We start from the raw sequence: 14115 nt of genomic DNA, 5'->3' as shown, positions 1-14115 counted from the left end.
GGGGGAAAAAATTTGCAAATTCATCCCATGTTGCAAATGTTAACAAATACTCTTCTCAATCTACAGAGTATTCAAAGAAATGTTTTTTTCCTGAATTGCACAATAATGAATATATTTCAAATTAAAAATCTAATGGAGCCATAAAGATGAAGACTCCAGACTTTGTATGAAATTCAGCTAAATGCATTAATTCCTTTAAAAAATATTAATTGAATGCCTATAATATGCCAGGCACTGGACACAGTATTTGACCAAATCAAACTTCACTGAAGAATACATTCATTGCTTGATTATTATATGGATTAACTCAAAAATCCTTTTCACCTAATTTCATGCCACTACAGTCCATTTTTAAGTATTTAGTATGCTGTGTATGGCTTAACAGAAAACTTAGAGCACAAACTCTGATGAACCAAGCCCCATAATAATTTTGTTTGTTACAAAATAATTTTGCATGTATGCCAAACTGAAGTGGGTCAGTTGCACTCTTCATTCAGCAACTCAAAATGATTTTGTTAACACTAACAAAGGAGCACTTACAAATGCCACCTGATTCTAGGAGGGGTTCACCTCGTTAAACCACTGGAGGAACTTTTAAAATTCCTGTTGCTTTGACTGAACCCCACACTAATTAAATCAGAATCTTTGCAGGTGGGGTCTAGGCATCACTATTTTCTAAAATCTTCACAGATTATTCACTCTTCTAAAGTTAAGATTAAAAATAAATGAATTACTGTAGGAAATAAATAGATATGGTGCATTCATTTAAAAATTTTTGTTTAATATTTATTCATTTTTGAGAGACAGAGCATGAGTGGGGAAGGGGCAGAGAGAGAAGGAGACACAGAATCCGAAGCAGGCTCCAGGCTCCAAACTGTCAGCACAGAGCCCGATGCGGGGCTTGAACTCTGAACCCGCAAGATCATGACCTGAGCCGAAGTCGGACGCTCAACCGACTGAGCCACCTGGACACCCTGATATGGTGCATTCATTAAGTGGAGTGATATTCAGCCACCCTAGTAATTTTGTGGCAGAATACTTAATGATATGGAAATATGCTCATAGTATGTCACAAAGTAAAAAAACAGGTGTAAAATTACTCAGTTTTTTTAATTCCTCCTTCCTGCTCAAAAAAAAAAAAAAAAAAGTAGAAGACAGGAATAGTCGATGACAAAGTTACAACACTGGGTTTCTCTGGATGGTGGGATTGCAAGTGAATTTCTCTCCCTCGCTTTCCCTCTCTCTTTCAAAACTTGTTCAGTGGAAGTTTGATTATGTGATTTAAAAATAAAATTTTAGGGGCGCCTGGGTGGCGCAGTCGGTTGAGCGTCCGACTTCAGCCAGGTCACGATCTCGCGGTCCGTGAGTTCGAGCCCCGCGTCAGGCTCTGGGCTGATGGCTCGGAGCCTGGAGCCTGTTTCCGATTCTGTGTCTCCCTCTCTCTCTGCCCCTCCCCCGTTCATGCTCTGTCTCTCTCTGTTCCAAAAATAAATAAACGTTGAAAAAAAAAATTAAAAAAAAAATAAAATAAAATTTTAAATACTAATTGAGTGTATTTTTTAAAAATAAATTATATGGCTTAAGTCAGAGAAAGACACATACTATATGATTTCACTCATCTGTGGGATTTAAGAAACAAAACAAGTGAGCAAAGGGAAAAGAAGATAGAAAGAGGCAAACGGAGAAACAGACTCTTAACTGTAGAGAACAAACTGCTGGCTGCCAGAGGGGAGGTGGGTGAGGCAATGGGTTAAACAGGTGATGGGGATTAAGGAGTGCACTTGTCGTGATGAGCACTGGATCATGTATGGAAGTGCTGAATCTCTGTATTGTACACCGGAAACTAATATTACACTGTAAGTCAACTACCTGGAATTAAAATAAAAACTTTAAAAAATAAATAAATGAATTACAATGCAACTCACTAGGGCAACCATTTAGGCAAAGGTTTATCAATGCCTTTTTACATAAACTTCTAGCCCTTCTGGGAGATTTGGCATAGCATCGACAAGTTCTTTATTGCTGGTCAACTAAAATTCCCATTTTTTTGATAATTTTTGTTTATTTTCTGCCACGTGTGGCTACACTAGGTTTTGCCTCCTAAGGAACACACTAATGGGAACAAACCTCGTTCCTCACTCCATAGTGAGAGGCATTGCTGACCTTGCCTGCCCATTTGAGTGTGGGTGGGTCACCACTCTCCTACTATCCCTGATGAGGAGTCCTAACTCAAATATATGAAAACAACAGCATTAATTATGAAGAACTAACCCCATTTTATGGAACAAACTGTAAACAGTGTTGCTAGGCAGCGGCAAAATATCCCAAAACCTTTCACAGTGTCAGATCCATAGTTAACCCTTAGTAACATTAACTGAATCAATGCTGAATGTATTTGTTCAGAGAAGAATTTAAGGTGGAGGAAGACAGTGCATTTGGGAAATCTCAGATTCTATAAGCTCTGAGATCGTTGTAACTTTACAAACCATATTTCAAGTTTTATGCTGGTGTGTGTGTGTGTGTGTGTGTGTGTGTGTGCGCATATATTCTGCATGGCTGGACAATCTAATGTCATTATTTCATCAAAAGGTTAGAAGGGTCATATGCAAAATGCCTGGCAAGTAGTAGGCATTAACTAAAGTGAATTATTTCAATACGATAAATAGTCACATAACTACAAATACTATGTGCACATCAGGCTGAGGCGTGTTGTGTCAGCCACCAATTGATCAGGCTGCTGACAAGCCTAAACCAGGAGTAACAACCTGTCTCATCAGCCCAGGTCCTATTTGAATCTTCCCTCTGATAATAAATTGGCTTTGTGCCATCCTTTGATCTCCTTCCATATTCTCCATTATGGAGCAAGTCTCTGATATTCCTTCCCTGCCCTGTGATCAGAAAGGCAGTAAAGTGTCACTGGTCAACATGTGAGCTCAGGCACCACGTTTGAATTTCTGCCCAACCACTTAGCCCTACATGACTTTGAGTGAGTTAGCTAATTTTTCCGACCTTTATTTTCATCATCTATAAAATGAGGATAGTGATAATACCTCACTCATGACTAGATGAGGATAAAATAAATTAATGAATGTGAATGGCTCAGAATAGGGTCTTGGGCAGAGTAGCACTTAATAGATGGAAGTTTTATTTATTCATTCAAAAAGTTGAAGTCTGCATACGAGACACTGTGCTTTGATGGGAATAATCAGCAAAACCTCTCACTTGGGAGTAAAGAGCAAGGACTGTTCCTGTTAGCATGTTCCTTAGGAAATGAAACTAGGGTGGCCACACATAGCGGAAAATGAACAGAAACCATCAAGTGAATGGGAATTTTACTTGACAAGCAACAGGCACCATCCCTGCTCTCACTGAGCTTACATCTAATAGGAGACAGACAGTTATGCCCACAATCACAACATGGCATGATGGATGCAATGATAAGTGGGGTCAGGAGGAACATGTGACATTTTTCAAGGGGGTTAGGGAAGGCTTCCTGGAATAAGTAACCTCTCAGTGGAAACCAGACTAAAAAGTGGAGGTGGACCAAATAGAGGGAAGAGTGTGCTGGGCAAATGTACAGAACAGTGCAAAGGCCCAGAGGTAGGAGCATGGCATATTTAAGGAACTTGAAGAAATGCAATTTCAATGAAATACAAAGTTTGATGATGAGGCAACTTGCCCTCTAAAGAGAATGTCTGACACAGTTATCAGGGGCCATATCTCAAAGACTTTTTACATCAAATTTACACCTCCTCCTAAGAGAATGGCAGACTAAAAAGGGAGCTGATACAAATCACATTTGTGTTTTGAAACCATCTATCTTATCATAAAAGGGAACACGATTGTGAAGACCACTTAGGAGGTTTTTGCAATAAAGTGGTCCAGTAAGCAGCCTGGATAAGAGTAGTGCTAATGGGAAATGACAGTTGCAGGTAGAGTCAAGTGATATGAGTGAGATGAAATATATCAGTTTGGGATATATCGAGCTTAAGATAGAGTGGCCGGTTTACTCAAATAGTCCTTGTGTTACCCTGTTGACTTAGTGTAATTATTAAGCAGAGCACCTTGGTTTTGCATGTTGAAGTATCTTTAAGACCTCCAAGTGGAGAAGTTGATGGGCAGTTGAATAGTACTCCTTGTCCTTTGGAACAATATCAAGGCTGGAGATAGAGGTTCAGGAATCGTCAATTTGTAGAGGGTCATTGTAGCCGTGTGATCGGAGGAGAAAGAGAGACCATAGTGAAAAGTACCCTGAGGAACACCAAGTTTCAAAGAAGAGCTTTGAACCACAGTTTGCCTACTAACTGCAAACAATCCTTGATCTATATGTCATTGTTCAAAGTTTAGCCCTAAGTACACAGTTCACATCAAACACGTTTCCATTGGTTTGATTCTGATTCTGTTTACTTTTTATAAATTTGTGAAACTGCTCAGAAGCAACAGAGCATGGTAAATGGGATTTTGGTATCAGATTCCAATCTTGATTGTGCCAATTATTAGCCATATAACATTTGGCAAATAATTTGCTTTCTCTGATCCTTAATTTTCTTACATATATAATGAAATGATAATATTTACCCTGAATTTTTATATATATTTATATATCATATAAATCTCTCTATATAATATATATTCTCTCTATATAATATATTATATATGCATACATATATATATATACATATATGAACTATACATATATATATAGAGAGAGAGAGAGAGAGAGAGAAGTAACGTACTTAAAGTATCTGATACCTAAAAGACATTTTTTAAATAACAATAAATACCATCATGATTACCATTGCTATTAGTGTTAAGTGTGAGACATACTCTTCTTCCAAGCAGTTAAACTGTATGTGTGTTTACTAGAAAAATGCCTTCTCTTATTCTTCTGGGATAATTTTCATATTTGTTGGTTTGAGTGGCTAGTTGTTTGAACATTTGGCTTTTATCTTTTATATCACTTTCCCTTCCTCACCAATGCTTGTAAAAACTTTATCTATCTTTTAAAGTCTATATAAAATAATTTTCCATGACCCCTAACTAGAAAAGAACTCTCTCACCTTTGACAACTTATAACACCCTTTAGACTGTTTTCACATGGTACTTCTTTCCACCTTATATCATGTTGGTAAGTTTACGCGATTCTTCCTGCATAGTTGACTTCTTGGATTCAAGAACTCATCTTTGTCACTCCTACAATGCTTAGCATATTGTCCGGCACAGAGCAGAAACTTTATAAGTATGAAATGAAAGGCAGTGAGTCAGACTGTCATTGTCAGGATTTATGAACTTACTGCCCTCACTCATTCGTTTGAGTCAAATGCTCTTCTCATGTTTACATTTATATTTTCTCTGATATTTGGAGTCTAAAAGCCCTGGGACAGATCTGAGAAGACGATAATACTGAGGGTCTTGGGAGGAAGCTGATAAGTCTGGTTGCAAGTCCTGTAGATTGAAACAAACTCTACAGAGAAGACATAACCCACATTCCAGTAGGATGAATGTCTTCAAAGTCCTCCAGCCCCAATTGGGTCCTCTTGCCCCTTTAGATTTAATTACATTTAGTCCCATGTTGATCCCACCTATAGAGAGCAACCAGAATTACCACTGCCGCCCTCCCCAGTTTTCTAAAGCTCCGGGAGTCTTACACTTGAGTCCCCCTGGGGACTACTGCTTGCATTTATCCTTGACATCTCTGGTTCTTATTTTCTGGTGCTGCTAAATTCTCTTTACCTGTGCTTTCTCTTTTCTGCTGTACATTTGCCTCTTCCCAACCCTGAACCCCATGTTGCATGTCCCCCAATCACTTTTTCAAAGAGCCCCCAACACAAGCTTGTATCAAAGAACTTGAAATCAAACATGAAAAGGCCTTTTCAGCTCTGTCAATACTGCCTGATTCCTCGTTGAGCCCTGACTAACCTCCTCCTTTCTTGTTCTCTCTTCAGTCCTCATTTCTTATCTTTTCTTATCTTGTTCTGTCTCCTACACTCCCCTTCCTATTACTGTTTTCAGGCAGAGCATATCATCTCTCCCTTTGCTTAATTAGAGCCTGTCTAAATTATGCTTTGGAGGGAAGAGGCCAGCTTTCACATTTGCCGCCGCCCCCCCCAAGAAGCTATCAAAGTATTTTCCTTCATTCCTTTATCAAAGAGATTTTGCCTCTGGTTTTTAGAGGGGATTTTTTTCCTTCCTCCTACACAAAGAACAAAGTGAGAGGGGTCAGAATCAGAAAAGGCAGGCAATCTGCCTGTCAAACTTGAAAGGACGGCAGTGTCATGAGGTCAGTCAGCAAGGTGAAGGAAGACATCAGTATGAGTCAAGCACAGATAGAGTGAAGTCAGTTAAGGGTCAATTGGAAATACATTTCATAGAAACCTGTGTTCCATTAACAGAATTTCTCCTTATATGTGTCGGCTGTTTCTGATAGGTTAGGCATGGGTCCTTAAAACAGCTGAACTGGACCACATACTCAAATAGATGATACTACTTGAGGAAAACAATCATACTTTGTGAGCATCTCCAAAAAGTCCTATACAATAACTTGTATAGAAAAAAACATTTTCTAAATACTTTTTGTGCAATGACATACACTTTCTCTGATGAGGAAATACTTCTGACCCCTCTTTTCCTGCCTGCGATAGCAATGACAGGTTATGAGACATAACAAAGGGAGCCTTTAGCCTTACACCCTCATCAGTGTCATTACTGGATACTCTCTTTCCTTTGCAAGTGAGATGGCTTATTTTCATAGGAAATTTAGAAAATATCCCCTACATGATCCAGAGATTTCATGTAATTCTTATGGACTGAACGTTTGTGCCCTCTCAAAATTCATGTGTTGAAGTCCTACACCCCAATGTGATGATGTTTGGAGACAGGCCTTTGGGAAATAATTAAGTTTAGACAAGTTTATGAGGGTAGGACATTCATCATGGGAATAGTGTCCTCATGAGAAAAGACACAAGAGAGCTTTGTTCTCTTTTTTTTCCTCTCTCTCCCTGCCATGTGAGGACATTGCAAGAAGGTAGCCATCTGCAAGCCAGTAGGTGAGCATTCACCTGAAACTGAACCTTGGACTTCCCAGCCTCCAGAACAATGGGAAAATAAATTTCTATTCAAGCCACCCAAGTTAAGTTTTATATGGTATTTTGTATGTCAGCTAAGGTGGACTAAGACACACACACACACACAAATCCCTGTAAATATACATTCTTCTGGAAAATACATGGAATACGGGGAGCCTGGGTGGCTCGGTCGGTTAAGTGTCCTACTTTGGCTCAGGTCATAATCTCGTGGTTTGTGAGTTCGAGCCCCGCGTCAGGCTCTGGGTTGACAGCTCAGAGCCTGGAGCCTGCTTCAGATTCTGTGTCTCCCTCTCTCTCTGCCCCTCCCCTGCTTGTACTCTGTCTCTCTCTGTCTCTCAGAAATGAATGAATGTAAAAAAAAATTTTTTTAATACATGGAATAAAAAAAAACTAGAATTATTATCTATTATTCTTAAGCAAATCACACTACTTCTCAGAACATAGACTTTATATTTCTAAACAAGTCGTCTTTATTTAGGGAAATGCTTCCTGCTTTTGATGTTCCTAAAAAAGTATAAGAGCTATGTGTTTCTAGTATTGTGTGGGAGATAAGAAGTTTGTAGTGATTTGAACTGTGGCCCCACAATTTCTGTCACGAGAAAAGTAATAAAATGAGCCAGAGCATACCTCTATTTCCATCCTCAATACCTCACAATCATTCTTGCATTGAATCAGCTTTGTTTCAAACAATAAATCTGTGGTCCACCCCATCACAAACTTAGAAAGGCTAGCTCTCTTATGCAAGACTGTTCTGAATATAGAAGAGCCATTCTTTCATCACTGAAAGAAAGCAATGGATCAAATATCTGGATTTTTTGTGGTGGTCTACATTTTTTTTCTTATTGCAATTAAAAAAAAAATCAAGGGATCATCTTTCCAATAATGCAGTCTTTTTGATTTTGGCACATACTCTGCTTGATAGCCACTGGAGCTAACTCTGCACTCTGCTCTCTCATAGCCTCTGCTCTTGTGCCCAAGTGGCAAGCCCAAAGTCATAGGCTAACCGAGTCTGAAACTTTAGAGTGTTCTGCCTTGTTGAGGTCTCCTTCTATCACTGGAAGTGTTCTTGACTCCTAATACTCAGCTGTGTGGCTCTTCACATCACCAACCAATTATCTGACTTGAGTAAGAGCCTTCACCTATTCAGACAGGATGGACCTCCTGTCTCCGTCACTTACTACACCCTCCCCCCTCCCCGTGTTACTGCCTCTTAGTTTCCAGTGACACTGTCTTTAATTCAGTTCTTCCCTGGAGGTTCTTAAGACCAGCTCTGTAAGGAACCAGCCCTTAGGGTGCAGATATCAATGGATAAGCAAATAAATGAAGAAATATGCAACAGACAGAACTGAATAAGACCTAAGTGGAGACAAAAAGTAAATTTGGAAAAATGATCTGTTCTTTGGCATGCAGTATTTTTCAGCTGTTGTCCTGGTAACTGTTTATAGTCTAGTGCTAAAGAAATTACACAGTTTCACATGAATTAAGTGGACAAAATGTTGTTAATCTATATGTCAACCATCATATGTAACATTTTATAAACAAAATTTTTTCATTAGGCAAAAAAGATTCTACCTTTCCCAAAAGATATATCGCAAAATGCTAACACACTTTCTTTGGTGTCATACAAGTATTCACGTACTTATTTGTCAGTTATGCACATAAGAGATAATTTGGGTAATTTTAGATCAATTGAGCTGATGCAAAAGTGACACCATCAAATGGAACTATGGCTAATCAGCTTTAAACATTCAGTTCTTGAGGTATCTTAATTTGGGGTAATTTCCTTTATTTGACATTTTTAAATAAAATGTATCATTATTATTATTATCTTAAAGCACAAATTTGCATGATTCAAATTTGCATAAAATTCACTTTACTATATTTACTATTGCTGAAGTTCAAGAAATTATTATAAGCAAGGATTCTGTGATTTATACTTGAGAATATTTATAGCCCATAGCATAAATCAGTTTATTCCTCTAATTTTTATTGAATCTGCATTATGCAGCAGGTTATGTTAAATGCCAAGAGAGATACATAGACTTCTTTTTTTTTTAATTTTTTTTAACATTTATTTATTTTTGAGAGACAGAGAGAGATAGAGCATGAGCAGGGGAGGGGGATAGAGAGAGAGAGGGAGACACAGAATCCAAAGCAGTCTCCAGGCTCTGAGCTGTTTGTTACTACAGAGCCCGATGCGGGGCTCAAACACACGAACTGCGAGACCATGACCTGAGCCGAAGTTGGACGCTCAACCGACTGAGCCACCCAGGTGCCCCAAGATATACAGACTTCTAATTGATGCCCTGTCTGGTGAGAAACACTATCTAGTTGGAGACAGAGATATATAAATGAACTGATACCATTAAATGGGCCTGCTCTCAAGAGTCAGAACCATGTGTATTCAAATTCCAGGCCTAAGATTCAGATTTTACGTTTCAAATGGATATAAAATCTACTATAATTATAATAAAATGTGAATGCTATAATAATTTAAGTACAAAGAGTGAAGGGGCATCAGGAAAAGAAGTGAGCCACTTAATGCAGGGAAGTTTCCTCAAAGAAGGTGACCTTTGAGTTGAATTAAACAGATAAAGAAGACAGAGAAAGACATCCCAGGTAGAAGGAAAAAGCATGCATAAAGAAGCATGGTGTGTTAAGGAATAATATGAAGTTCAAACTGATTAGAATCTTGAAGGGAGGGGCGAGTTAGTAGCTCAGCTGGTTAAGCATCTGACACTTGATCTCGGCTCAGGTCATGATCTCATGGTTCATGGGATTGAGCTCCACATGAGACTCGGCGCTGATAGTATAGAACCTGCTCAGGATTCTCTCTCTTCCTCTCTCTCTCTCTGCCCCTCCCCTGTTCTCTCTAAATAAATAATTGAACTTAAAAAAAAAAGAATTTTGGAGGGAAAGTGAAAAAGATATACGAAAGAAAATCACTTTATAAAGTGACTGAAGAGGAGCAAAGAAAGATTTAGGTGAGAAGGATGGGTAGAAATTGTGTGATTCAAGGTGTAATGTCCATATATGCCACACATCTGGTATAACGCAGTGGTCATTACACTGTCAGCCACCCTTCGGGAATTGAATTCCTAAAATGTTGACAATATTGATAAAAAAAGAATTACTGGGCCCATGTTGTTCAACTCCAGGTGAATCCCTTCATATTTTGTTCCATATTAATGATGTCCTCCGGGTTTATGCAATACCAGCATGGGCCCATGTGAAGTATACTCATTTATCACTTCAGATTTAGAGTAATGAATAGAGAAGCGATACTTACATACTTGTTTATTGTCCAGTCAGTGCACATGAAGTTTCTTCCTAATGTGCAGACAGCCTATCTTCCTGTTCAGATCCAGGTATCATCTCTTTGTTGGTACTATCTTCTTTATTGTCAAATGCATCTCATTCTTGGCTAATTTTATATCTGCCATCTCAAGAGTAAGGTAGCGATGTTGTTATTATTCACAATGTGATGGCTCCTTGGAGCCTATTTGTATTGAAACAAATAAATCTTCTTGCCTCTGTACTTCTCAATTGTCATTTACTTAATGTGATATTGGTTACATCATTATTCGTGGTGATGCATCATTCATTATGTCACTGTGAATTCTGGCTTCCAATGATTCTCTTGAATGTTACTGTGCTTCATTGATGACAATCACAAGTGCAAGTCTCTGGTCATCTTAAATCAATCATTATGACTTTCTTAGCACAAACATAGATCAGCACATCTTCCACCCATATTTTCTACGGAACTCTTATTATATCATAATCACTGCATTTCTAGAATGTGATCTCTTTCAATGTTAACTGTGTTTTGGTTTCGACACACAGCCACCAACAGGGACAATAGGTGAGGGTTCTGTGGTGAAGAAAGGAAAGTGATTCCATTTCTGCAAGGGATATTTGGCAGGGTGTAAAACCAACCCTGGGGGGGCGCCTGGGTGGCTCAGTCAGTTGAGCGTCCGACTTCAGCTCAGGTCACGATCTCACGGTTTGTGAGTTCGAGCCCCGCGTCAGGCTCTGGGCTGATGGCTCAGAGCCTGGAGCCTGCTTCCGATTCTGTGTCTCCCTCTCTCTCTGCCCCTCCCCCGTTCATGCTCTGTCTCTCTCTGTCTCAAAAATAAATAAACATTAAAAAAAATTAAAAAAAAAAAACCAACCCTGGGGAGCATGACATAACCAAATTGACAGAGACAAGAGAGGACATCAAGTGGAAGGGCCCAGTAGCATTGCAGAGCAACTGTCTCCAGAGCACTTGGAATAGATAGACATGTCCACGTCTGAAGACAACATGGCTTGATGTGGAGTGTTTGAAGGAATTGGAGTGACCATCCTGGGTGTCCATGGAAGGGAATACGTAAAGGACACCTGTCACCACCCACCATCTTTGTGTACTGCAGACAGAGACTGCCCTGTTGGAACACAAACAAAAAAAAAACTACTGGGTGGGCCCACACATGTAGCTCAAGCCAAAAGTTAGTCAACCTCCCAACCCTAAATTCGTCTTGTGTCCAGTGTGAGTGAGTCACCCAAAACTCACCAGTCACAACCTCACTGAAGAGGGTAGGAGAAAAATGGAACTGACTAAATAACTTTGAAAAATAAGGTATTGACTGGAAATTATAAGTTGTATATACACCGTACTCTAGTTGGTAAATTTGTTTCATATGGAGATATAGGCCAATAAATTTGAAACTCCTTCATACGTATCCTGCAGTTGAACAAATAAGTAAACACATGGTAGATAATGGGAGCCAAGTTTCTCCCTATCAAAGAGGGAAGTAATATATATGAGGAAGAGAAAGACTTGAGTGAACTTTGCGGTTCTGGAGTAGTCAGAGACATCAGTACGAACTCAAATGTACATAGATAGGTGATAAATGATGATAGATAGATAGATGATAGATAGATAGATAGATAGATAGATAGATAGATAGATAGATAGATAACAGATGATACAGAAATAATACAGGTATGTGTGTATACATGGGTTAGTATACACACCTACATTTCTTAGCTCTGTTCCCTGAAAGAGTCTAGAAGCAGTGATACCTCACTAACAGCAATTGCAACCAGTACCCAGATCATTGTCTAAATACCATTATCTGTGAAATAGAACAAGGGCTCCTTGAAGAAATGGCTGTTTTCCAGGTCTGGGGGAAGGGAAAATAATAAGATGGGCCTGGAGTGTCTCAAAGTGCCAGAAAGTAGTGTTCAAAAAACAAAGTACGGCGGCATATCAAAGGGACCCAGAAGCCAACTGAAAGAACTCACAAAGGCCAAAGCTGAAATAATTTGAGTAACAAAGTAGATAATGTAACATTGAATTATAACCCAAAGTACAAAGCAAATATACATGAATTCATATATAAAGTGAATGAATAAATTAATAGAGTGAAGTGACAAATCTTTCTTACAGAAGAATTCTAAATAATACCTGTCAATACTCGCACTTCCAGGAGCTTCATCCTCTCCCTCCCTCATTTTAAGTGTAGGCTAGATTCAGTGACTGGCTTCCAAAAAGACAGTATGTAAAGGGAAAAATAACTTTACAACGGAGTAATCTGGCAAACGCTACCTCAAACAAGTGCTTGATCTTAACATCCCTGGTAATAAATCATACAGATATCATGTGTTCCCTGATACGGTATGAAGAGCACTTCACACACACGCACACACACACACACACGTGCACACACATGCACACACAAACACACACACACACACACATCACTGTGTCTGCACCATTCTGGTGGCCCAATCAGGTACACTGTGCAGCAAAGAGCACACTGCAACAACTATCCAGCCTGAATGATGTGCTTTCCAGGCTGCCCTCTCAGAAACAGCCGGCCTTGGGCTCCTGGACCACACAGACTGAAATGTCTGAATTCCCTGGGGGAATCTGACCCCTTGGGAAGCAGGGAAGCCAGACTCTGGGAGTTCCATGTTTCATAGGATCTTTCTCCGAAAGTCTGAAGTCCTCCTTCAGTGTCAAGGTGGCAATGCCATCCAGACAGGGCCCCCAGAATTTATCCCGTGTGGGTTCAGTTCTATGAAAACATCTTATTCAAAATTTCTAGATCTGCCTCCTGGGCCTTTGATGGGCCAGTGCCTACCATCTCCACTTCTCCCCTTCTGGGCTCTCTCCCACCTTTGTGATGATTACTTCCAGTGTGGAAAAGTATTTGATACAGTCAGTGATGAGGCTAAAGTAAGTGGTGGGTGAGAATGGGTAGGGATAGGGAGGTGGGGGACTGTGGAATGAAACATTCCAGAAATGGAAGGATCCGTTTTTAACTTGGTACTAAAATCTTTTGTAAACTTCATACTTATAATGAAACTATAAAGTAATATTATTAGGGACACAATAAGCAAGTTGTGGATGGCATGTACATATGAAACCAATTCTATAAAAATTCCTAAAGCACAATAAAACTAATAAGGCTATAAATGACTTTAGGTATGTAAATTCATTTTAAAAAGTATATAAATTCATAGATAATTTCTGGTATCCGTGGTTGCCTCTGGGAACAGGGATAAGGGGTTAGGTATTGAGTATAACATCTCAATTTTTACAAGAACATTTTACTTTCCAATTCTTGCACTCCCTTACTCCTATATATCTGGCTCACTCTCTCTTGTACTTTTGTCCAGATCTTCTGTCCTCTCCCCCAACAGTGCTTCTCCAAACTGCTTAAACTTCTTACACTTCGTGTATTGTCATCGTAAACTGCCTTAAATTTCTATCTAGCCTTTTTTTTTTTTCAGTTCAATTAGCCATCCTTATAATTACCTCTAACCTCATTGTCCCTCACATTTCTTAGTCCTCGGAGTACTGAAAAGCCATGTTCTCATGGCTTTGCCCATACTAGTTTTCATTTTTTCATTCAGAATGATCATAATGTTAAAATACTGCTTTGAATGTTTATAATCCATGACTCAAGAGAATATTCATGTTTCTTTTCATCAATTAGCCCCCAAAGAACAAGACTAAAGTGCGAAAAGAGAAGCCAGT

This window comes from Lynx rufus, unplaced genomic scaffold (assembly GCF_022079265.1).
Source record: "Lynx rufus isolate CCGP_SWC_20201006 ecotype Redwood Valley unplaced genomic scaffold, mLynRuf1.p SCAF_3, whole genome shotgun sequence".
In the NCBI taxonomy this organism is placed as follows: domain Eukaryota; kingdom Metazoa; phylum Chordata; class Mammalia; order Carnivora; family Felidae; genus Lynx; species Lynx rufus.
The sequence above is the reverse complement of the archived record's forward strand: the minus strand, read 5'-3'. Positions refer to the sequence as shown.